The sequence below is a fragment of the Hirundo rustica genome, chromosome 4 (genome assembly GCF_015227805.2).
Source record: "Hirundo rustica isolate bHirRus1 chromosome 4, bHirRus1.pri.v3, whole genome shotgun sequence".
Classification (NCBI taxonomy): domain Eukaryota; kingdom Metazoa; phylum Chordata; class Aves; order Passeriformes; family Hirundinidae; genus Hirundo; species Hirundo rustica.
This window is the reverse complement of record NC_053453.1, coordinates 36,047,270-36,072,625: the sequence shown is the minus strand read 5'-3', so window position 1 is coordinate 36,072,625 and position 25,356 is coordinate 36,047,270. Positions and strand designations below refer to the sequence as shown.

At 37.5% G+C, this 25,356-nt stretch overlaps 1 protein-coding gene across 4 annotated transcripts in view; it reads right to left on the bottom strand.

Annotated features, from left to right (window-relative positions):
* Positions 1-25,356, bottom strand: part of CNOT2 (CCR4-NOT transcription complex subunit 2) — an 84,608-nt gene that overhangs the window by 49,845 nt on the left and 9,407 nt on the right. Inside the window, exon 1 of one of the 4 annotated variants that reach the window (XM_040062574.2) lies at positions 3,708-3,784. The exons of the other annotated variants lie outside the window; for them this stretch is intronic. The gene's annotated coding sequence lies outside the window, so the exon portion shown is untranslated. Of the gene's footprint in view, positions 1-3,707; positions 3,785-25,356 lie in introns of those variants that run through there. 4 annotated transcript variants of the gene reach the window in all.

The following is a 25,356-nucleotide window of genomic DNA, read 5'->3' as shown; positions in this document are numbered from 1 at the left end:
TTCCACTGCAGTCAAGTCTACTGTCACAGTCCTGCTCCTGGCTGGCTCTTTATGTTTTCAGCCAGCTGGGTTCTTGATCCAGCTTCGCTGTGTGGTTACAGCCATGGATACACTATGCCATAGCAGGTGGGACAATGTAATAGCCAAAGCCCCAATTTACAGTATCTTAACAGCCAAGACACTGTATCTGAAGATCAAGGCCAAGCACCCTGCTGCCCATATTCACTTTATCAAGAATTTTTGTATGATGGAAATCACTATTAAGCAAGTATAATAAGTAACTGTTAAAACTGAACTAGGGTGACCAATGAAGTTGCCATCCTAAATTTTTCCATCATGCCTGTTCCAGGGGTCTGCTGACAAGCTGCAAATACAAGTAGCAACTGAGGTACCACCAATTTACTTCTGGTAGGTTACACTGAAGTTCACACAGGATTTGCTACACTACCTTGTCCAACCCTCCCGAGATCAAGTACAGACACCTCTGGGACCAGCCAAGGGGAGTAACCACAGGCACCATCCCACTTTCCCTGCACATGATGCCAGCTGGCACCCTGCACCTAGTTTTCTTTATTTGCTCAATTGTCTTTTCACTGGGAAAGAATGACAACAAAACCCTAATATATCCACAGGTATTAAAAGAACTTAACTATTATTACCTTCACACTTCTCATATAACGTCAAACATTCACCCTCAACCTAAAATTTCAATTGAAAAGACTAAAATATTGACCAATGCCTGTTAACTAGTGATTCAAAAACACTAAAAGAAAATCTGTCAACAAGCCATGAAGAGGATACACTGCAAAGATGCATGATCTGAAGCACCTGTTTTTGTTAATAAAAATCAATTTGCTAAACTTTAAATTAAATGCTTAGATAGTTAGTTGGGGCATGCATAGCCCTAGTTAAGAAGATAAAATTAAGGAGCTGTAAATTTTCTTTTAAAAAGGACTCACAAGTTTCAGATTATTTACAAAGAATTATTTCTACAAAGACTTTCACTATACTATCACTTTGAACACTGAAAATATTCTCTGTGACTTAGCCTAGTTAGGAGAAAGACAGGAGCCCCTCGGGAACTCTGTGACTTCCAATGCTTATCTGATCTACTCTGTATTGATGTTTCTGAATTACTTCAAGAGCAACGTATGCATGCAGTTCTCTTAGCATTTTTCCAGTCTCTTTCTGTAAAGATTACTAATTTTATAACTGGCCTTCACTTTAACATAAAGTAGAACTTTACAGTTTGCTCCCTCTTCCATGTATGTTCATAGGGACAAATCTATCCTCTGAATTAGGGGCTCTTGAAATAGAACTTTCTCATTCTTGTTCCAATCAATTAAGGATTTAATACAAACAAAAATCTAGATCTGAAAATGTTCTTACAAAAGCATCCCTCAGTTCTAAGTCCTATTCTAAAATACCTATTTTTAAAGGAAGCAAAACTTACAGTCTTAAATGAGGAGCTTCTGTAAAATTCCTTAGTACAACATGGATATAGAAGTGCTCAACCAAAGGTTTCGTTTACACAGCAAACTAATTTTAATGCTTCAGAAAGAACAAAGCTGAAGATTAGTCTCAATAAATGAATGACTTTTCATCTATGGATCCAGTTTTTCAAAACAGGTCTGTCTGGTACTGCTTCATGAAGCATCAGATCTAGTCCAAATTTAAATATGCTGAATCACATTCCATGGGGATCTCAAGCTCTACTCGTTCTTATTCTTCCTACCCTGGCACCTGCCTGTGTCTCAAGCACTACTGGCTTTGAAAAGGGAGCCTACTGCCGGGTTCAGAATATATAAATTCATGAATGAGAACACTCATCTGCCTTCCTTATCACAGTAGTCAGGACAACTTTTGTCATCCTGATACCAAGGATATCTGGAACTACAACTTTTCAAACTCCTGGTTACCAGCCTGCACACACCATTGCTGCACTTTAAACACTGGCTCTCACCCGCACAGGGAACTGCAATCCACACCACAAGTTTCTCTGGTCTCAGCTTCTTTTAAGCACAACATGGGAGACTGAGGAAAAACACAGAGCCACAAAAATAATTTTTAGAAACTACTGGTGAAAGCCACAGTCCCTAACGGCAAACTATCTACCCAGCCTTGCTCTAGGAAAGCCAAAACAATCTGGAGACTATCTTGGATACAAAAGGAGCACATTGATAAATCACCCTGAGGAACAAGAAACCAACCCGTGTCAAGCACAACTTTTTCCCAGCCATTTGGGATTCTGGGACAAGAGCTAGGAGCGCATAGGAGAAAGTTCATATCCGCATTTAAATCCTCAAACTGAATTCTAACTGCACATAACAAGCAATACATGACAGCAGAAAAGAAAAAATCTTCAAAATCACTTCTGGGACTTTCCACAGGGTATCATTAAATTCAAACACATATTGCCAAAATGTAAAGCAGAGTAATCACAAAAGCAAGCTATTCTTGAGGTTTACCGACTCTTCTGCTCATCTTAGTTTAATGAATCCTAAGCATGTCATGACATGTCCCTGGGAACATGACCATGCTACTTTCAAATGCAATTTCGAAAAACCCCAAAGCTAACTCATCTGTTTTTAACTTCATCCTTTATCATATTCACTTTTTTCCCCAATAATTTGTCAGCTTTTACTAACCCACAGAGTCCAGTCCACCCAAATTCCTCCCTAATTCACAAGAATGTAACAAATTTTACATTTGAAATGGTGCAATACCCAATTTAGAAACTTCACCTCCTTCCTACTCTATGTTTAGCCCATAAATATAAAAACTGGCTACACTGCATAGCACCACAGTTTGAGACTTGCAATAATATACATAGCCACTGAAATTCTACTTATTGATGTTAAAATAAAAAACAAAATAGCCCTGAAATTGAACCTTTCATCTTCAAAGATGGTTTTATTGAACTAAATACAATGCTATCCCAAAGTATTTCAAATCATTTTTAACAACATACATTTCTTTGTGAGCAAAACCAAGGGGGTTTTTCACGGATCTTTTTAGCCTTTGCCATTTCAGATCAATGAATACTAGGGATTCCAAAGAATGTTTATGTGTAAAGCAGACTGTTAATATGAAGTGTTTTTTTGTTGTTTTTTTAAAGGGGATAAATAAAACATGTTTCTTATTTATATTCCAAAATGTAGAAGTCAACCACTCACTGTGTGGGAGAGCTGCTGCAAATTTACAGTCACAGAACCTTGACTAACTTTTGTTATAATTACAGACTGCAGTAAATGATACTGAAGTGTAACAACTATTGCACTATGTTTCAATGCACTGATTGTAGTAAAACACCATCCATCAACAACTAAAAATGCCAAACCACTCTATAAATTAGTAATGTTCAAATTTGAGACAACTGTCACTTTTGGGAACACTGTGTTTACAAATCTTAAAGAAAAGTATTTGCAAAAAATTTTTAAAGTACGTGTAAAATAGACTTTTTAAAATTTTTCTTGACTTCTCAAATGCATATATACAACATTCCACATCACTTAAAAAAAAAAAAAAATCAAAACAGTAGAGAGAACATTAATATACTTCAAAGCCAGTTCCTTCAACACCTCATTGTTGAACCTACTACCTATATATTTTAAAAAACAAAATCTTATCTTTTGAGAGCTAATCGAACTCCCTTAGAATAAGGTTCTCCTCAAAGAACCTTAAGCGCACTGAAAATTGCAACCTACCTATACACTGTACTTTTGCCCATTAATTTTTTGTGTCTGCTCAGGTAAGCAAATTTTGACCGATGACTGCTTCCTGTAAATGAAGCAGATTGATAAAACATTATTAGTAAAATACATTGTTATCTTCCAACCTTCTTACAATTGCTACTGTTCCATAAAGAGGAAAAAAAAAATCCATTTGAAAACATTTTATACACTGAAAATAGAGTGAAAATAAACTAAAAATGTTCTGAGTAGTTTTAAAGCAAAACCTAAATGCCATAACAAACAATAATCACACTCAAACTAAAGCAGGAGTCATTAACCAGAGGAATTTAATTTTAAAAACAAAATTATTACTCGCTTGAAGATTTAGGAAAAAGATGGATCAGCAGTAAGTGCTGGGATCTTTTTTTCCCAGAAAAAGAAAATTAAAGGCTGCAGAGACCTAGATCTACAGTATCTAGAGACCCTTTCTCCAAACAGAAAGCCCTAGATGCCTTGAACCTGTACAAACAAGTCATTCTAGCAATACAGACTTGCCTCATAAGAAAACCATGTAAGAAATCACAAATGCCCCTGAAATTATTTTTATCTGTGTGTAATTTATTCTCTGCTAACCCCAACAGAACTTGAATACGGACAACTGTTTCTATTATCCACCTTATGAGGAACGTTTCCTCCTTACAAAAAGACAGAAATGCTTCCAAATCCAATGCTTAGGACAGCAAAAGAACAAGTTCAAATTCATGTACCAACTGTTTTCAGAGATGCCTGGAAAGACAAAAGCAAAAGCTGACAGCACAGAATCCCTATTTCCACATCCAAAGGAAAAGGAAAAGAAAAACCACCCCCAACAGAAAACTTAGTTTATTGAAAAAATAATGGAAAGAAAAATGAAAAAGAAAACAAACAAACACAAAAGATCACAAAAAAGCAATTGGGAAAGCAGATGGTGACCTTTCAGGGTCTAGAGGAGGAACCTACTGTTGCCCACAAACACAAAGTTGTAACTTTTTTTCCACCAGAAAGCCAAAGAGCATATCCACACTCTAAGAGTGATGCCCAGAAAAGGTATAACACAACCAGGTGTGGATTCTGCAGCTGCATGGTAGAATGCCACCAAGTGTTTTGCATCATCCCTTCTCACAATACTTTCCTATGGTTCTTTACTTCAGAAAAGCGGAAACGCTTCTAAATACATTTGCTAACTAATCTGGACATACTTATTCTGCAAAATTCAACCAAAACACCTCAGTGAAATTATTCCCGGAGCACTGACACTGTAGGGGACCTACTCCTTGAGCCCCTACACAGCCTAGAAGAAAGCAACCAAGTTGCCCAGGTCCACAGCAGTCAGCCCTGTGGTCCCTGAGCAATCCAAGTGCAGCCTCAGGTCCAGGGCACCATGTAACACAACCCAGTCTGGCAATGGTGGGGCAATGGGAAGAAGAAAAGCAGGACAGGCTGCTGTCTCCAATGTTGCTACACCACCATACAGCCCAGTTTCATTGCATCTGGCAAAGAAACAGCAGGACAGCAGGCAAATTGCTCTCTTCCTCCTTCCACTTACAAAGGTTGCAAAGCCAACACACACCACCACAAAGCCAGCAGAAAGTTTCAGATGCCCCTGGTTCTGCAAATGAACATGGCCTCCCAAACCAGATAATATGTAACCAGATAACCCAGAGACCCTCTCCCTTCACCAGCACTAGCAAAGAGCAGTACTGCTGCCCAGAGCAAGTAGGACCTGGCACTGCTGCATACAAGAATGTGTCTGACAGCTGGCTCTTATCTGACAAAACAGAGGTGGTATCAAATACTATGGAAAACCCATAGGTTTCTTTTTTTGAGGAAGAGAATTCTGTAACAACTTCATTGGCTATAACAAAGTACTAATCACACCACCTAAATCTTACAGGAACAATCCTGCCTGGAAAGTGACTAGATCCTTCAGGAGTTTCAACATGTAGGACATACAACTTCACAGCTTTCACAACTCCCTTCTAGGCAGATTCTAAATTCACCTCACAGTCCCTAATGCTGCTTTCTTTACTTGCCTTAAAATGTTACTATTCCAATTCTAGCATCCCTATACTTAACAATATTAAGTATTTCTTCTAACACGTTAATCATTAAGACTGTATTAGATTTATTACATGAAGCTGAGATTTGCTATACATGGAATGGCTCCTGTCAACAAGTCTTATACACCTACTGATGGAAGCACGCACCATAGCTGGCATGCAAATAGTAATAAAGTCGTAAGAGAAATTAGAGAGAAAGGGTTATATTTTTTTCCTGAACAGATATGACAAACTTAATCACAGCATAAGAAATTGGTATCAGGGTATAATCCCTGAAGTGTCATAATTTCAACAGAAAACTAGATTGCTCCTTTGCCTTGCAGAAAGCAAAAGGGCTTGGGTTGCAAAACCTCTCTAGGCAGTGTCACAGAAGGAGCTGGGTTTCACTGAGCTTCGCCTCCCCTCCTTACGGCATCGAAAACCAACACCAAAGCAGCCTTTTGTTCAGTTCCAATGGAAGAAAGGCATCTCTCACACCACTACAATGTGAACTTTACTAGAGCAATTAAAACAGTATTGCTGAAATTCCACAACACTCCAGTCTCACCATCCCTAGGATACGGATTGATACAGCATGAGTGGGACCCTACTCAAATAGCAAAATCGGTAAGATTTGAGAGCACTATAGCCAAACCAAATCAAAAATAAATACCTTTTGAATGAGAAAATGCCAATCTTCATTATTTTGTTACATATGTAAATAATGTTATATTATGAAGACAACATACTTATCCAAGTATTAGTCTATTTCAGCTATACAAATACAAACTCTATTCTCATTAAAATTGCCCTAATTTCACCTTATTTTCCGTGTTTTACAGGAAATGAGAATTCTTCAGCCCAAAGGCTGTGCATCAAACTGTATTTTTCTTTTCCAAATTAGTTGTTAATTTGATTAAAAATTTTGCAGGAAACATGAGTTTCTCCCTAAGCAAAGTGATCCCTCATATTCAAGAGGAGCAGGTATCCTGCATGGTAGCTTCTGGCTACTGAGCTTTCAGTTCTCCATAAGGTAGGAGCCAGTATCTACTGGGAAACACCATTAAATGTCTCTAAAAACCATGAGAGCCCTTATAGAACCTCACTCAGGAATCTATCCCCAGCATCCGACCACACCTATCCAAATTCTCTCCAGCTTCCTAAAAAACCTCTAATTCAAAGCATTATAACCATCTTGTCCATTCCATTTTCCTCTCACTTTCCTTTTGCACAGCTCCAGTTTTTTGTCTCTGCATTTCTGGTACAAATTGCTAGAATCATTCCTTTTTAGTCCTTGTAACAGTAAATATACTTCTTTAAGTAGAGTGTTCCATGTGAGGTCCTAGCATCGTTGAACGCAGCCACTGTATTGCACTAGTGATTGGATATAGGCAGCCCCATGAACACATCCCAGAACAGCGTCAGTTTCCGTTTTTCCCTCAACTACATACTGCAGGTCTGAATGTCTTACTGCTCAGCACAAACGCTACCTCCCTTCCTGCTAATTGAGCAGTATTCCTCATCATATATTTGTATCGTTTGGCATTTCTGTATTTGCCTTTTTATGCAAAGTGCGTACATTTACTTTCTATTCTATCAGCCAGTAATTCAGGAAAAGTACTGACAAGTACTAGGCTCAAAAGAATGTATATGAAACCTGAAATTTCCCTACAATTTCACAAAGAAATATTCATACTACAGTTTTCCAAACAACTCATAGAAGCTTCAGTCTATGACACCACTCTTTAACAAAATTATGTAGACCACAACAGTGTATGCCAAAAGCTCTTGTTGAAATATACAGGATCTGCTGCTTCTCTACTCAAATATTCTGCTCCAGCACTGGAGAACACATGACTGTTTCAGCAGTTCGGTTTTGTACAAAACCATTCAAAATAAGCTTCAAGAGTAACACCCAATCAGACTCCATCTGCAACCTAAGTTTAGGCTTTAGTTTTACAAACCCTAACCAAGTAACTCACCCTTGATTTTAACAAACTGAGTAAAAAAACATTGCTAGGTGTTTAAAAATCTAAACAGCAACATTATAAAAAGAAACAAGCAAACAAAAAACCCAACTCCCAAAAAAAGACAACATGACAACATACACTAAGAACTATCTTATTTTAGAAGTAAGAAAGGGTAGCAATCACAGAATAAATAGAAAATAAAAAGAAAACATGGCTATTTATATTAGATTTGATAGAACAAAAAATTAAAGCATTTTCTCAATGAACAGCTTCTCTTCCTCCCTCCTCCGTTTGATTTTCAGAAAAACTATGCAGGATTCACACTGACAAATTCCACTTTGGATCCCAGACCATACAGTTTGGACAACTGTCTCAATATAAAGAAATCTCAGTTAAAAAAAAAAACACCTACCACACAAACACCACCCAACACATAACCACATGATAAGGGCCAGGAAAACTGAAGAGTGTTTCTTCAAGCATTCCAAACTTTAATATAGATTAATGCAAAGCTAAATCAAAGACGCTTTTGACATTAAAACCTTAGGTCACATAGAGCAAAGACAACAGGAAGTATTTCACTATTGCAAAGATTTCATTATTTAATTTTCAAATTCCAGTCAAAACAGTGGTTACACTGAAGCACATTAAAATACACATGCCATTTTGCAAAATTTCCTCTACACTAAACTCATATATAGTTTTATAGCCTTCTTCTATTTGAGATACATTAGTTTAATATTTGCATTTTTTTTTACTACCTGCATTTTTCCCTATAGAAGAATTACTTTGAAAGATGTTTTCTCTGTAGCCTCAGACTCAATAATCTTGACTGATGGACAATTTCATTATTTTAAATTTTCATTTGCATTTGTCACAGTTGAATATTAATTTTATTCCAGCATTGTGTTTTAAATTCAAATATTCTTATAATGCTTTGACTTTACACACCTGATAAACCTTTATCTGAGCAGTGATCCTAATCCCAATCACCTCGGGTCATTTTCAGGAACAAACTGTCCAGAGAGGTTTTTTTTTTTCCTTACAGAGAAATAGCACTGTTCTCCTGTGTGTACTAATGCATAAATAAAGACATAAAGGTTTCTCTAGGTAATAAGGCCCTTTTGTATGCTCCACCAAACCAAGTCTGCAAGTACAGGTTCTTTGCCAGTAACTGAAGAACTCAGAAACAGCTGCATTAAGAATCTTGCTTTTAAAACCAGCTCCTAGGTTTGCCTTACCAATAGACAAGAGAAGTGGCAAGGAAGGAATCGCTCCTGGAGTGATCTCAAGCCACGGCCTATAAAAAATGTCTGAAGAGGCAGGTGAATCAGTTTCCAAACTTGTTAGTAGTAGTTAAACGCAAGTGAGGCAGACCTAGTCACTGCATCTAATGGAGCATACGTCACATTTCCTCTGACCTTACTGATTGGAGCAAAGCCAATAATGCTAAACTTGTCACATCAGAATTCTAATAGCTCATGGTAAAGAAAATATGATCATTTTATTTGTCATACAGATATGCAACCAGCATCTAAAATGAATAACTGAACAACCACACACAATAAACTAAAACAAAGTTTACCACTTATTGTATTTATCTGCAGCTTATTTACTTATTCTCTCCCATATTCAATTCCAACTGCATCTCAGATGAGTGTAAGAAAGCTCTACATTGACATTAGTATCTCAGGGTGCAGCACTAGAAGCCTTAAAGTAGAACAGGCATCAATGAACTGCACTTAAGACAATCAAAAATTATTTATAAACTGCTCAAACATGCAAAACTTTGGCAAGGGCACAAAATAACTACACAGAAGACAGTTAACAGAAAAACATTAAGCACAAAGGACCAGTAATCTTGAATGGTCTTTTCCTACAGATACTACCACTATTAACCTGAGTGGGACACAGCTCTCAAAGCAGAACCACCACTACTTTGCAGACAAGTTCACCTTAAGTGACCTGAGTGTCACACCTAGTAAGTACAGATGCACAGAAATATCCAAGTTAATCCTCTAACTATCCAGGTAAAATTAAGTAGGGAAAAAAAAATACCTGGAGCTTGTTCTAGCACCAGTTTCCCCTTTAACCACTTCATGAAGTAAAATCATCACTGTTTTTCTTTACATATGTAAATCCAAATTATAACAATGGTTTCCATTCAGAAAAAGTCATCACCCGAAAATTATGAAGAAAAATAATGCGTATTTGGCATATTAGAAGAGAGATAATCCTAAAACACGCACATTTTTGTATACTTTTCTGTCAAGTACACTTGTAAACAAAAATTAACCTCTCCACTTGGTACCTTACAACCACATTCTTGTTCACTTGCATCACACAGACAACCCAACAATCCCAGCAGAACAAAGATTCTCATTTCGCCAAACTAGGGGGACAGGAGTGTAACAATCCATAGCTCAAGATACAAAGATATAAACAGTACACACACACATACGTGTGTATGTGTGTGCGTACATGCAGATCTCAGTAAAAAGGTCTCCCAACAGACAACACATTTCAAAAGCTTTACCAACTGGTAAAATTTTTTCCAAATTTTTTTAATATAAAACTCTTATAATGTAAACTTTCTTTTATCCACGCTCTCCTGAAAAGATCACAAAGAACAATGGAAGAATATTCAAATTCATAAAACCTAAGACAATATTCAGTTTCTGGCTACCTATATTTACATTCAATTGGATTTCTCAACTGCTTCTTTCAAAATTCTTCATTAGCCTGTATGACTTTACATCTCCTTTTCATCTTTCACTTTTAATTCCTCCACATATTGTACCTTTGACAAGATAACTAACATCAACATCTCTTATCTATGTACAAATTCACGTCCTTCTCAGTATTTGGGAGAGTGCATGCACTGAAGATTTCATCTGGGGAGTGAATTTCCAATGGAAAGACTACTTATTTTTAATAAAGGTGACTAAAAATTTCAGAACATTCATTTAATTAGATTTCAAATTCCTAAACCAAAAAAATGGGCAAGTAAATGCCACTACAAAAACTCACAAGAACACAGCATTCCAAAGACACTGACTTGGTCCACATCGCGCAGATGTAACAGAGGTTCCCTACAAGGAGGGGTGGTAAGAATGAACACCAGTAGTCTGCTTAGACAATACACTAGCAAGAAAATCTTAATGTTCTGTACAGGGGAAAGTGTGAAAAGTGGCTAATTGACATCACTGTAATACTGAGCCATTTCCAGTGCTGAAATAACCCAAAACGAAAATAAACATGCAAATGAAAGCAACTTCACATGGGTATACGGTCCAAAAAGAAAAAAAAAGTACCTCTGGCTTGGGCCAACATAAGTAAGTGTTTACAATGTCAGTGAAACTACACAATTTCCTGTAAATACTACCTGCTTTTATGGTCTCATCTCTCTTCTGTTACTTGGATGTTACAGCTACCCAAATCACTATGCTGTTTTACAGTGTTTTTCTTCTCAATAAGGATATTTCAAAATATCTATTGTAGGTGATCACTAGTTTAATCACAAATTTTAATTCAAGAAATATTAGACCAATATTATCCTAAAAACTGGAAGACCTTACTGCTGGAAGAAGAAAAATGAAAAATATCCTTGGGCTTCCAACAATAAGCAGAAGCAAGTCCAAACAGGACTTGGGAGCATGGATATTATTTAAAAAAATAACAAACTTTCTCACTGGTCTTAGGCAAACTTTGACCTTGCTGTGCTAAGGTGTTCAAATCACAACACACACCACTTCAGCACAACCATAAACCAAACTGATATTTCAAGAATTATTCTCTGAATGCATAATAGATATGACCTATCTGTAGATGTCTACCTCACAGGTCCAAGCCTCCCACTCAGGATCCAAGCCATGAAGTGATTAAGACTTATGCTAAGGTGCTGACAACATCCAAAGTACAACAAAAAGGAAACTCCATCCCTGACATGTTATTTTGTCTTGATGAACATAATGTGACTTTATAGAATTTTTCTTCAAGGCTATACTGTAGTGATATATACCATCAGAGTCACCCAAAGACAGCAACCTCCCAGTCCCTCCACTTCACTGACCAGCTACAGAAAGATGATGTAACATTTCTGTTTCTCTGGAATGGACAACTCTAAAGTGCAAGACCAGTGCATCCCACCATAGATTAAGTAAAACTAATCCTAACTAAACTTTACATTGGAAGGAGAAAGCAGCTATAAAAACAATCCTAAGGGCCTTTCTCCAGGTAGCAGGATAAATTACCCCAGTCAGCTGTATCCAACTGGATAGGACATAGAAAAAAATTTCTGGGCATTGGGTATTTTATTGTTAGCAGATCTGTATCACTAAAAAAATATAGATACTTCCTCTGTGACACTTGCTTCCATATTTCCATTGTCGTGTCTTGAAATCAAGAGAGACACCAAGTAATTTCCTAAACGGCCAAGAGAATGGCCAGTCACAAAGCCTGAGGGAAGAGAAGATGAATGCTTCAGAATAAAATTATATCAACTTTCTCCTTTTTGGTATTAGAAAACCAGGCTGTAAAAAGTCCTTTCTCTCTGTAGAGCAAAATTTTATACAGCAAAATTCCACAATGACTCCAGAAAGATAAAGGTAGCAACAAACTATAGGACATGTATGACTGGTAAGACTTGTGGCTAAGTACATCAAGAACAGGAGAGAAAGAGCTTGTTCTGGGTTTGGATTGGTTGTCTGGTTGGGGTTTTTTTCACTTTAGAGAAAGGAAACTGCAGGTAGGATGGACAAAGTAGGCAATATGAACCTGTCGGGACACCTATAGTGACAGCAACAGAGTGAATGCAAACAGGTCACTAGAGTTGGAGGTGAAGCTTACAAAGCCTTCAACTGTGACTATTTTTCTTCATGTCTGAAAAGAGAGTAAGGAAAAGCTGAAGCCAAGGTCTCCAAGCAGTGTAAAAGTCACCTTATCTGGAAAAAAAATAGCCACTAAAAAATAAAAGAGGCTAAAGAAAGGATGCTGTCAGCTAGAAAGCTTGACAATATGAGAGACCATCTGTTTTCAGGTCAAACAGCAGAGGCAGATCCTCTACAACAGATACAAGTGCTTTGGCAAAACACAGGTATATTCCTGCCTACCCCTAAACTCCATTAAAATTTCTCAGACTATGTCATGACGGCCAGACAGGAAGGCAACACCAAAAATACCCCCCTAGAAAGTCAGAACTCCTGACCTTTTTCTTTCCTACAGCCACGGAAACAGAAATCAGCACTGAAGCAGAGCCATGCTTCAGCCTCACCTGCAGGTAAGAATTATGTAGCTACTGCACAGCATCTGTGAGGTTGTAGGATGTTTCCCTTCCCTTTTCAGTTTCTAGTACACAGGCCACTGCTGTATCTTCAGCTAAATCCTTGAAGCAAAGCTGTTATTCTACTAACATCTGGGGATTGCACTCTGATGGACAAAGATGACTACAGACCTGTATTGTACTGTAAAGTTATTTCATTCCCAGATGATGTGGGAAAGAGAGATCCACTACTGTGCCCCACCAATCTGCAGCCTGGAGCACATGCCCAGACAGGTTAAGTAAGCAAGCATTCATCTCACCTGCTGTTGAGAAGCTTTTGCACCTTGCTACCATCTTTTGGCCCTGCCATACAATACACAGAGCTTGAAGAGACCACAAAGCCACAACCACAAACACCAATGACAAATAGGGCAAGTAGATTTAAAGGCCAGAAACTCCAAGTAAGAAACTGCACAGCTCAGAGAAAAACAAAAATAGCCAAGTGTTGCCAGCAAACAGGGGAGGACACCAAGAATACTCCAGCTAAATATCCCTTAGAAATAAAAGAGGTCTCTAATTCAAATAGCTATGAGCATACAAGGATCTCTGTGTGAACACCTACATGACTCACGCCTTAAAGCTAAAGCAATCTACACATCTGTTAAAAACCTGAAAAAATATTTTTTGTTTATTTAGTATCGTTAAAGGAGTATCACATTCAATTAGATGTCTGGACAAATAAGTTAACAGATTAACTAAGAATTTGTCCAACTGTTGTATGCAGGATCCAAACTCCGACTTTAGAGCACATGCAGCCTTTGGCACAAGGTGTCCAGAAACAGAATCAAGACAGTCCCAACAGCAACAACCCAGCCCCTGGACACTGGGAGTTCAGTACACATCAATAGCACTCATCTGAGCACTTCGGCAACATTCCTGCTTTTTTGTTTGAAGTTGGTGAGTATACAACATTGCAGCTACATCAATTCGTACACTGAAACTGAATTTCATTCTATTTCATCTAATAGATTCTGACTTCTCCAAATTTTCTCCCACTTAATTCTTCAAGCATCATATATTTACCTGGAGCTATAAGCGCACACCTGTGCTAGCCTAGCCCAGTCAGGCACTGATGCAGATCCATTTTGTTTAATTTATTTGAACAACACAGCCTAGACGTGGGTGTATCTTTTTTCTCCAATCGCTCCATTTAACTCAACCCCGCAGTACGTTATCCCATGCATGATTCAAGAATTTTATCCTCTGATGTTTAAGCAGATATTAAGATATCTCCAAAATGCCCTTATTTTCAGTTCTCAGTAGGGCAACTTTACAGTAATGCAGTAACAATACCAGAGCAAAATAAAAGTGCAATTCATTATAACCAGGTACGTTATAAGCAGGACTCAGGAATACAAAGGCAAAGAGATACACCTTCACCCTTCATTTATACATATTCTGCAGAGAATCAAGAGCACATGACCTCACTAAATACCCCTTCTGGATTTTATTAAACCATAGAACAGTGGTTTATGCTCTTGTCAACCCTGCTAAGAAACAAATCACTGAGGAAAGTTAATTCTAAATATCATTAGCCTGTTTGGCTTGAAAGCACTTTTTGCAGATACTGATTTCATTCTTACAGGCCCTCCGTGGTTCATCCATGGATGCTGCACTCTACTCATCCATTCCCACCTGCCCAGTGTGCAAGAGCAACAATCAAGGGCAACAACTCTGCCCCTGAAGAGACAGCAGACAGCACAAGGTGGTCCAGGAGAACAGAGTAACAAGATACCTTTGCTGACTAGCAAAGGTTTCTGCAGCAGACTGTAGATCAGCAAGTGACATGCAGGGAGAAAAAAGTGTATTTGAATTAATAAAGAGGCTTCATGGTAAAGTATTCAAAATGCATTACTGGAAAATATCAACTTAAAAATTAATCAGCAGTGCCCTTTCAATCACTCTTCTACTTTATTTTTACACAATATACTCTTTAAGTGGAAATGCTATATACACAATGAGCTTCACTAAAGAGAAATCAGGAACTCATTACTCAAATCAAGCTATGTTTAGTTTGGGATTGGGACCAATCCCTTCCCCAAAGCAAGTGCTTTTACACACAGGGAATTATACTGATACCAACAGGGCCCAGACGACTTTAAATTAGGGTCTGAAAATTAAGTTGTATCCATACCCCTTTTTGTAAGGAGGGAAAGAGGGTCGTAGAAGAGACTTTCACCTTTCCTTTCATTTTTCCCTCCTCTTGTTTTAAACAGACAGCAAGGGGAAAAAAAATCAAGCAGAAAAATACAAAAGGCACCATGATATATAACTGCCTTGTAATAATACATCCTTAATTTGAAATTTCAAAAAATGTTGTGTTTCACATTAAATATCACAGCACACTCTCTTGTAGCTGAATATTTAGCTGAAAACTGGCCAGGTATACTAACAATTTAGACTTTACTGCTTATATTTAGACACCGGTTAACAGATAAAACAATTTTGTCTTTGCGGAGTATTTGTAATTCTCAATCAAAATTACAAAAATCTAACTGCATTTAACATGAAAGATAAGCCTATAATTACTCCTTCCTGGGCCCATCCAGATTTTACACTCATTTAATAAGATGGAGCAAAGTAGTACTGACAATTAAGCAAACTGCACATCTCTTCCAGCTGATCAGTGTCCAGGTTATTTTGCATTTGATTAGAAAACACCTTTTTATTCCTCATTGGTAAATCCAAAGTACCTACATACAACACAAAGTTTACTCATTTCATCTCTCATAAACCTGGCTCAGTTCTCAAGTAGTGAACAACCCAGCTTTTGCTTTTTAAATTAGAATAGCTACATGAAAAACTTTTCTTTTGATGTATTGCAGGTGATCATGCAAAAACTATTTGGATCTAATTATTGCTTCAGTATTGTCTATGCTACCCCACACTCAATTTCTTGATGAACCCGAGCACTAATTCCACTCACTAGTTCATAAGGCACTAGTAACCTTCAGATGGCAGCTAAAGAAAAAAAACCAGAAAAACTTTTTAATGTAAGCACAGATACATCTGAAAGCCCAATGACCTTGTAATTAAAATAGTGTGATTACACAGGCACTCTTATAAAGGGAGCTATACTGAGCACTCCTCTATTTTACAACATATTAAGAACCATTCTTTTAAGGCAAGATACACTAGAACATTTAAGACTTAGTCAAATTTCATTATTACAAACATTACATATGCTTAATCCTTCTGCAGAATTTAATTAGGCATCTAGTAATGAGCACCCAGAGATTTTCTCAACTGTATGTAATTAAGATTAAAAGATATGTTAAAAGATATCATCCAAAAAATGCTCCAAAGTCAAGGCTAGAGATCATGATATTTATACAGATTTAAATGTAAAAATATATAGTATATTTAGGAAGTTTTCCCAATAGTTTCATCCCCGACTACCTCACATTCCAATACTTCTTGCTACCTTCTTGTCAGCCTTTTGTCCCTTAAAAATAGCTGCTGTAACAACACAATAACAAAACAAGTATTCAAAACCCTTCCATGACAAATCAATTAAAAAATAATGGTGGTATAATCTCCGTTCTTATATCTATCTGGACTCTATGTTTTAAGTTACAATATCAACATGCAAAACGTTTTTTGGAAGTTCAACACACTCTTAAAACAAAAAGCGTAACAGAACAAATCTAAAGATTTGAAAAAAGCATAATGTAACAGTTCATGTTTAATTAAAAATATGATTAAATAATAGGTCTTTTTTTGAGTCTGCTTTTAGTTGAATTGAACATGCCTATATTCATTTTTGGTCACTTTGACAAGAGCATAAAGAGCAACTGAGACCAGGGAAAAAAACCCCAAAGGTCTCAGACAGCACCATTTATACACTGAGAGCAACAGATTGGTAATGCTGTAAGACCATAAGACAGGCAGTAAGAATTAGCATGATAGGAGCTATATTTTTTCTTCCTTTGCATATTATCAAAGAGTCTCTAAAGCTAAAATTCTGCATTGAATTTTTTTCAATACTGGATAGATCATAACCAGCTGAGCACAGTAGCAGAAACAAAAGTTATGGGGAATTGTTAGCATATTTTGCAACTATGCAGAAGAACAAATCCCAGGTTTATAGTCTTTACTGAAAGGCACGAGTTCCCTCCTTCATTCCCTCACTATGGACAGAATGCAAAGAATGCAGCTTCTGTGTCCATTTAAAGTTTGAAAAGTGAGACAAACAGAACTTACTATAAAAACTGCTATTCTTAGCAAAATAAATTCTGTAAGTCTATTATAATGGATACTCAGCCTACAGCAGCCAAGAGTTTGACTTAGGATTTGCTGCTACAGAGGTCTGGCTCCTGGAAACAGACACTAGAAGATGAAAAGTAATTTGATTGTTAGGAAAGTATCAGAAAACTATCTTCAGATAAGACAGGCATACGAATAAAAACTGAACAAAACCAAACAAAAAACCCCTGCATGTAAGATGGCAGATAGGAAGATTCTCCTCCGTAAAGTTTAACTTTGCTGTAATTCATTTTGCAAATTCGTCCCAACCGAACTGTTCTATTTTGGGTTAGTAGCTTACTAAGTGATGTTTGTAAAAAAGCTGAACTTATTCTGGAAATGGTGTGCAAAGGAAGTATACTTGCTACAGTTACAGAAAAAGGCATCCTGTATAGAAAGAATCTTGGACTTCACCTCAACCCGGCCCAATTTCCAATGGATACTCTGGGAAATACCACATTAGTAACACCATGAGCAGACCAAAAACATCTTAGTTCAATGGACACATTTAAATTAATTGCCAAGCCAATCTTCCTCCATCTATGAAATACTCCCATCTATGACCTCCAAAACCTAATTCTGTGAGAATCCCCAAGAACAGTAATAGCTTCCTAGATCATGCTTAATATGGAGGAAAACACAGCAAACTACCTGAAATATCTCTTTAGAAACTTGTTTCTCTTTTCCTGATGGAGCAGCTCTCTTTAATTCAGCTGCCTTGCTGGCAATCAGAGATAACTGTCAGAGCCTAAGGCAGTGCTTGCAAGCCTGTCTAGCAAGGAACAGTTTAAAAACTACTTTCCTCATTTATCAGAGCAGGCTCTGCCAATCAACTTTTCCACTGGCTCTCACAGCACCTTTCTAGGCAGTTTACTGACTGGCTGGATCTCCTTATGTTTGTTTAGTTGCTCGCTTCCCGGTCATACAGGTACCTGTGCTGGCAGATCATTGTTTGACAGGAAGCATTTATGATGGCAGGGAAAAATGGAAGCACAAAGCTTTTTATGCTGGTAATGATCATAAATAGCTTGCTCAGACACGGCTGTATCAAACCCATTGCTCTGCAGCTGATACTTCACTCAGAAGGCTGACACCACAGAATATGTTTGTATCATTCTTCCATGATCTCTGTCTAGGAGAAACTAGCACCTTGCATAAATGGTTTCTGTGTCTTGCTTCCAAAGGAAAAAAACCTGACACTGTTCTGAACAATCCACATTGTCTAAAAACTCAGATCCCAAAATGTTTCTAAAATCTCTCCATCTAATGCTTTTTGCTTCTGCGATGGGTTGACCTTGGCTGGATACCAGGTGCCCACCAAGCTGCTCTGTTGCTCTCCCTTCCCACTTGCACAGGGGAGAGAAAGTAAGCTGGCAAACAACTCTAGAGTTAAGTCAGTCTACTAAAGCAAAACCAAAAGTTTGAACATGCAGAAGTAAAGAGGAAAAAAAAAAAAAAAAAAAAGAATTCTCCACTTCCCATCAGCAAGCCACTTCCCAGGAAGCAGAGCTTCAGCAGTGTAGCAACTGCTGCAGAAGGCAAACTTTGTAAAATAACCAATACCACCCCCCCGACACCCCCTTTCCTCCTCTTGGTCTCAGCTTTTACGTCTGAGTTGACTTCCTACGGTATGGAATATCTTTTGGTTATTTTAGGTCAGCAGGCCTAGTTGTGTCTCCTCCCAGGATTCTGCCCACCCCCAGCCTACTGATGTGGAGAAAATGCTGTTCTGGAGGTACAGCGCTGATGCTGTGCCAGAGCTGCTCAGCTGCAGCCAAAACACTGGTGTGTTATCAACCCCTTTCTAGTCACTGATGCAAAGCACGGCACTGTGAGGGCTGCTGTGGGAAAATGAATTCATCTCAGCCAAACCCACTACAACTGCCTGTAGAAAACATCTTTTGCAGGCTAGGAGTGGTTAACACCAGCATTCTCAAGATATGACAGATAAGTAAAAATAATTCTAAGAGACAGAGCTTATTCCTCTCTGCCCTTGATTCTCACAAGCTGCAAGACCAGCTGCAAGGAATCAAAGAAATCACATAAATGAAGAACAGTTTAATAATAATAACTTCCACTTTATAAACCCTTAAACAAATTTCAGGGGACACCCTTCTTACAGTCTTCAATGGTATCAGTTTATCAACTACTAGCACTTTCCAGGACACTGAAAGCCAAAACAGGAGATCCCAAAACTGTTCTCCTTAAAGTATGAAAGAGTGTCATGATCTTCTCTAATTGCTTTAGCTAGATAAAAGCCCAAATGAAAGAAATTGTTTCAGTAGTTTACTCCTTTGAAGCACACCATGATTAACATGTTATACATACATGATATATATAGGAAAACTGTATGTCTGCTGCCCTAACAGATGCTCCCTTAACCATTCACGTATCTCTTTTCAGAAAATTTGATTTTTTCCACTACATTTCTTAAGATCCAGAACTCTTTAAAAAAAAAAATTTCAAGTAACTGTTTCTAAGCAAGTCTACCAGTTTATGTAAGTCCGCAAGTATCAAGCATATTTTTACAGTTAGAAAGCCTAATAGACATTTTAAAGAACAAAAACATCAGAGAGATAAATTACCACTGATAAAACTCAGTGATTCTTGAGTACATTAAATATTTGAAAAAAAATACAATAAAAGAGCATTGAAAAAATCAGAAAACAATGTAGCCTGATTCTGAACTTTATTAGGACACAAACTGGTGGCAAGTACTACGGTTCATATTTTAAGGAGGTTTTTACAAGCAAAGTCTGTACCTTGGGTAACTTCATACTGTCAGCGTGGTGGCCCAGTAGGGACTTTCTCACAACAGATCTCAAGAGAAGTGCACAAATAGAGAGGACACTGAGTCACTGAGCAAAAATTACATATTGCAAACATTTTATTCTGAATGTTCTACTCCTAATCCAATCTATACTGTTCTGATTCATTAAAAAAAAAAAAAAAAAAAAAAAGAAAGAAAAAGGAAAAAGAGAAAAAAAGGGCATGAAACTGTAACTTAAACATTTTTTAGTCAGAAATGGTAACCATTTATATATGCATCTGAAAGGGGAAGCACAAATTGAGACTGGAAAAGCAACAGTGCACATCCTTATAAAATTATACATCAAAAAATTATCACATTTCTCAATCAAAAGAATCTAATTAAATTTTCTGAGGTACAAACTCTGGCTTTGCCAGACAAAGAAGCTTGAAGAGGAAAGATCCCAGAGGCACTGTGCCTCAAGAGCAGGCAGTAAGCAGCCCATGAAGAGCCAGTAAACAAACAATTCAATACAGGCCCTTCACGAAGAAGGACAAACACCACAACACAGGGAGGACAGAGTTGGGGAGAAGATAATATGAGTCCAGAACTGATCCCTACCAGGAAAATATGCTAACTGTATTCTCATTTGAGATCTCAATAATCACTACTCACACAGGCACATAGAGCCAGTCTCCAAAAAATGCATAATCTCATAGGGATCCTACTGACTATACATTGTTGCATGGGGGTTTGGTTTTGGGTTTTCGTAGGGCTTTTTTAAGATTATTCAAAGGTTTCTCAATCATTGTTATACTGTAATTGCTATAGTGATACCAGGTTTATTAGGGTTCTTATGCTTTAGCACAGGTCTAGCAGCTCTACTGCCTATTTACATAGGAAGATTTTTACCAGAACCTTGGGTTACACACAGAAAACAAGACCTGCCTAATAAGAAAAAATATCCCTATCTGGAAATTGAAGAATAAAAGTGGAAGTTTTAGATCAGCAACTCACAACATCAGCAACGCACACATTTAAGTCCATTCTAGTGAAAATCCCTGATTATTATTTGCAGCATATCTGCACAACATAAAGACTGGTTATATGTGTATTGCCACAAGCATAGTCTGAAAAGGAGGACAAGGGTACAGCAAGATCTACAACATCTCTGTGACCTGTTCTACACATTGCTGTAACACACACACTCTGTCAGTTACGCCTATTCATTCCCAGAGCAAATGCTCACTTCTCCTGTACGCGTTCTCAAGGCTACTCAAGTTCTTGTACTTCTTCACCTGGACTCACAGAGGCCTACATGCCTGCCTACCTATTAGCCAGCTGAAGTCACAAGACTCAATAGCAATAAAGCAATAAAACTAAGTGGAGAAAGATATGGGGGATAAATCTAGATCTTGTAGCTGACACCCAAAGACTTACAGCTGAGTCTGGGTATTAAGTCTCACTTGTAAAACACAAAGTGAAGAAAATGAGTCATATATTCCTTAAACAAACATATTTACTATTTTCACAGTAGTTTTAATGCAGGTGAACACACCAAATAAAACTAAAACTTTCACCTCACCTGAGAACATTCACTCTTGTAACACTTTCACTTTTAATTGCTTCACCCTTTTTCTCATTACATAATCCTCCCATACCCTTACACAGAAAGTATCTTCATTTACAACACAAACAGTGGTAGTCATTCCTTAACCATGAAGTTACAGCTAACTGCTTTCCACTCCATTTCTAAAAATATCAATAATCTTCCCATGGACACAATTCATCTCCTTAAGTGACACTTCCTTTCAGAAAATAAAATAAAATAAAAATCAAAAGCACCAATACCTTTTTTTTTTAAGAATTTGAGTCCAGAACTATTTTCAAAAGAAATCTTGGGCCGATAGCCCCCTTTGAAAACTGTGTATTTTAAAGTTGGGAATTCTGAACAAAATCCTGTAATTTAAAGTTTAAGCCAACATTTCTAAACTAAGGATTTTCAAGAAATTTTCTACAGCTCTTCTTACACTTCATGTTCAGAACAGCACAATAAATTGCATGCACGTGAAATGCACTTTAATCTGGGCCTTGCTTAAAACTGCCTTCAAATGCACTGCTTCGGAAGAAGAAAAAGCTATGAAAGCATACCGATTCAGTCTTACTAAATTAAGACCAACTTAAATTGTTACAGAAAGCACAGGCAGTAATATTGTATTGTATAACAGTCGTCATTAAGACCCCACATTCATTCACTTGGCTATATTACAGAATGCACAAGCCTTTTAGGACCAAACACAACCTTTAGCCATCTTTCAGGCCAAACTGATCAAAATTTATTCTTTTTTAGAGCAGCTAAGATAGTTCAATGTTTTTCAACAGAAAAATACCCCCCTCCAGCTGAAGACATTTTAAAATGTAGTCTGTTTGGATGCTCTAGTACTGGAGTGCTGTGCAACAGTGACAAGTACAGTATGTTCTTGTCTTAGGAAGCCACTGTGTACCACCACAATAAAGACCTCAAATCTGCTTCAGCTGCTAGGGTCTGCACCACCCTGCTGACATGCTACACTGAGATCATGCAGGCTCTCTGCTGCTCTACAACACATTTCCCCTTCCTGCACAGGACTGCCGTGCAATGGTGTGGATGTAAGCTTAGCCATGAGATAGCTAAGGACCTGTCATCCTAGGACTGAGAAATGCTTGTCACTGTCTTAAATACCAGTTGAGTGCTATCAGGAGAATAGCTAGAACACAGGGGAGGAGGAAACCAGAAGAGGAACTGGAGTTCAGAACGGGAACAGAAAAAGAAATTGCAGAAAGAAAGAGTGTAAGATGCTGATGGATAGGCAGAGAGTCCCAAAGTCCCAGACACTACAGCATGCAGAGCCTCAGATCCTGGACCCATCCCTTCTGGATTTTCCCACTGATTTGGCCAATGCACCAGGGACTACTGTTAAGATCTAGTTCTATCCTCTTCTAACTGATGACACAGAGACTATAGAAAGAAAACATGTCTAGCTAAGATATTTAAATGCCACATATGTCAACCAATTTTATGCCTGTCCATTAAGGCTTGCATTTTCTTTTCTTTTTTTTTAAATAATTCGAGGGAGCCACACAGATTTTCACAAGTGACTTCTGCTTGAAATACTTCATGAGTCTACGGAGAAGCATTAACTATTCACAGCTGCAAATTAAATGAAGGTACTTCTGTTATACTATACTAGTGTCTCAGTTTCTCTATGTGTAATGCATAGCTGTAACTTCAGTGAGGCAATATAAAAATATAACTTTTCAAAAACGAATTATAAAGCACTTCCATAAAACTGTAATGAAGAAATTGGAGAGAATACATTAACCCTGTATTTGCCTATAAGTTTGGATAGCATGATCTGAACAATGGGATTAAAAACGAAAAACCACAGCGTGAGAACACCATGAAACCTCTCTAACCAATGAGACCAGAATGGGAAAACACTATTTGATAAAAAAACCTGTCTAACAATGACATGCAGATGGAACGTGAGTTAAGATGGGAAAGAAAACCTTCATTCCAGCATTCCTTGAATTCAGACTCCCTTGAGTTTGTCTTTTTAATGGCCACTGAAGCAGGGTTTTATGTACTGAGGGAGGGGTTTGTTTGCAAGAAAACTTCAAACACTCATTTAAACAGTGGCCTGTATCCCTCTCAGTTTATGAACTGAAAATGAGACAAGTCAGTAAGACACTGCAATACAAAAAGTAAGCATCATGAAGAACAATGAGGTGATCCAAAACTTTACTTTTCAATCTTAAATTGTGGAGGAAATGAAACCCAGTTAAAAAAAGCAATGAAAGAGTAAGAAAAGCACAGAAAAACCCCCAAACAAAAACAAACCAACAAATCGTAAGAATACCTAAGGAAGAAAAAAAAAAAAAAAAAAAAAAAAAAAAAAAAAAAGGCTTTCTAGGAGTACAGGAGACAAAGAAAGGCTACCTGGAGTGTCCTGCATTTACCTGAACTGCTGTCTTCAGACAAAACTTTAGCCTTCAGCATAATGTGCCTATATTAACACTGGAAAGCCTTCATGACTAGATGGAACTGAGCCGCTCCTCTCCAGGTTTATGTACTAACCCAACTCAAACCTTCTCACACTAAGTAAAAAAAAAAAATTAAACTTCTAAATAGCTAAGATTTTAAAGCACATTTAATATTAAAGAACCTATATGTGAAGATTATGACCATCTCAGCAGTGCTGCATAGATTTCTATCACTTCAAACCTCAAATTTAGATTAGATTCCCATAACAGATGTGTAATTACAAGGTACCACTAGGAGTCCCATTCTTACTCAAGGGACACATTTTTATTAGTAATCTTGTAATTTATAATTCTGATTTTTTGCCCATTTTACTTTGCCAGTTTGGCAGTTTCCACAGAAGTCGGACTGCTGACACGAGCAGGACCTGGCGATGTTTCCCAGGAATGACAAGGCCTTGCTGTGGAACCCATTCTATTAACAGCTGTGTATCTTGTTCTAAGATAGCACCCTTACCACCACTGGACTCGCATCTCTGAGAGGAAAATAGAGAGAGAAAAAATGGAAACGAAAGAATTATACTGTGAGCAGAACTGTGGCAGCTGCATTCATTCATTCAGAAGCACATCACGAAAGAGAACTTTCTTTTGCAAACCAAAGCAAAATTTGGGTTTGACACTACAAAGCATGAGGGCAACTGATTAAGCAAGACCATTTTCACTTTTTTCCTGTTTCAGTATCAGTTTAACACTGACAACTGGATTATTTTGAATGGTCTTCATGCATAATAATTTCAGAAGTTTACCTTCTAAGCAAAATATATCATTCTCTTGTGGTCTTATGCACTTTTTGCTTCTCCAGTAAAAACAGTAACAGATACTTTTAGAGTGTCACTACAATTATTAGTGTCTAAAAGTTTTCACAGAAAACATGTTCACTGCCAAAATATTCCTATCTCAGAAGGATCAAAAGATACCCACACAATTTTATAGCATGCCATGGCAAGGGCAATATTAGAGGGATGTGAGCTCATTCTGACCCTGCGTTAATCAATAAGAGACTATCCATTCATTCTATAAGCTGCAAGTCAAAAAGGTAGATATTGAATAAAGTTCACATAAAACTTCAAAGTTTTGCTTAATTAGACAGGAAACAAAGGTTATGCCATCTTCCACAAAACTGCAAAGCTTTTCATAAACAGCAAGTCAGATGATGAGTGAGGAATAAACACACTAACTTCACAAAGGTAAATTATATTAACAGGACAACTAAGTGTTTAAAGTAAGAAGTATATACTGA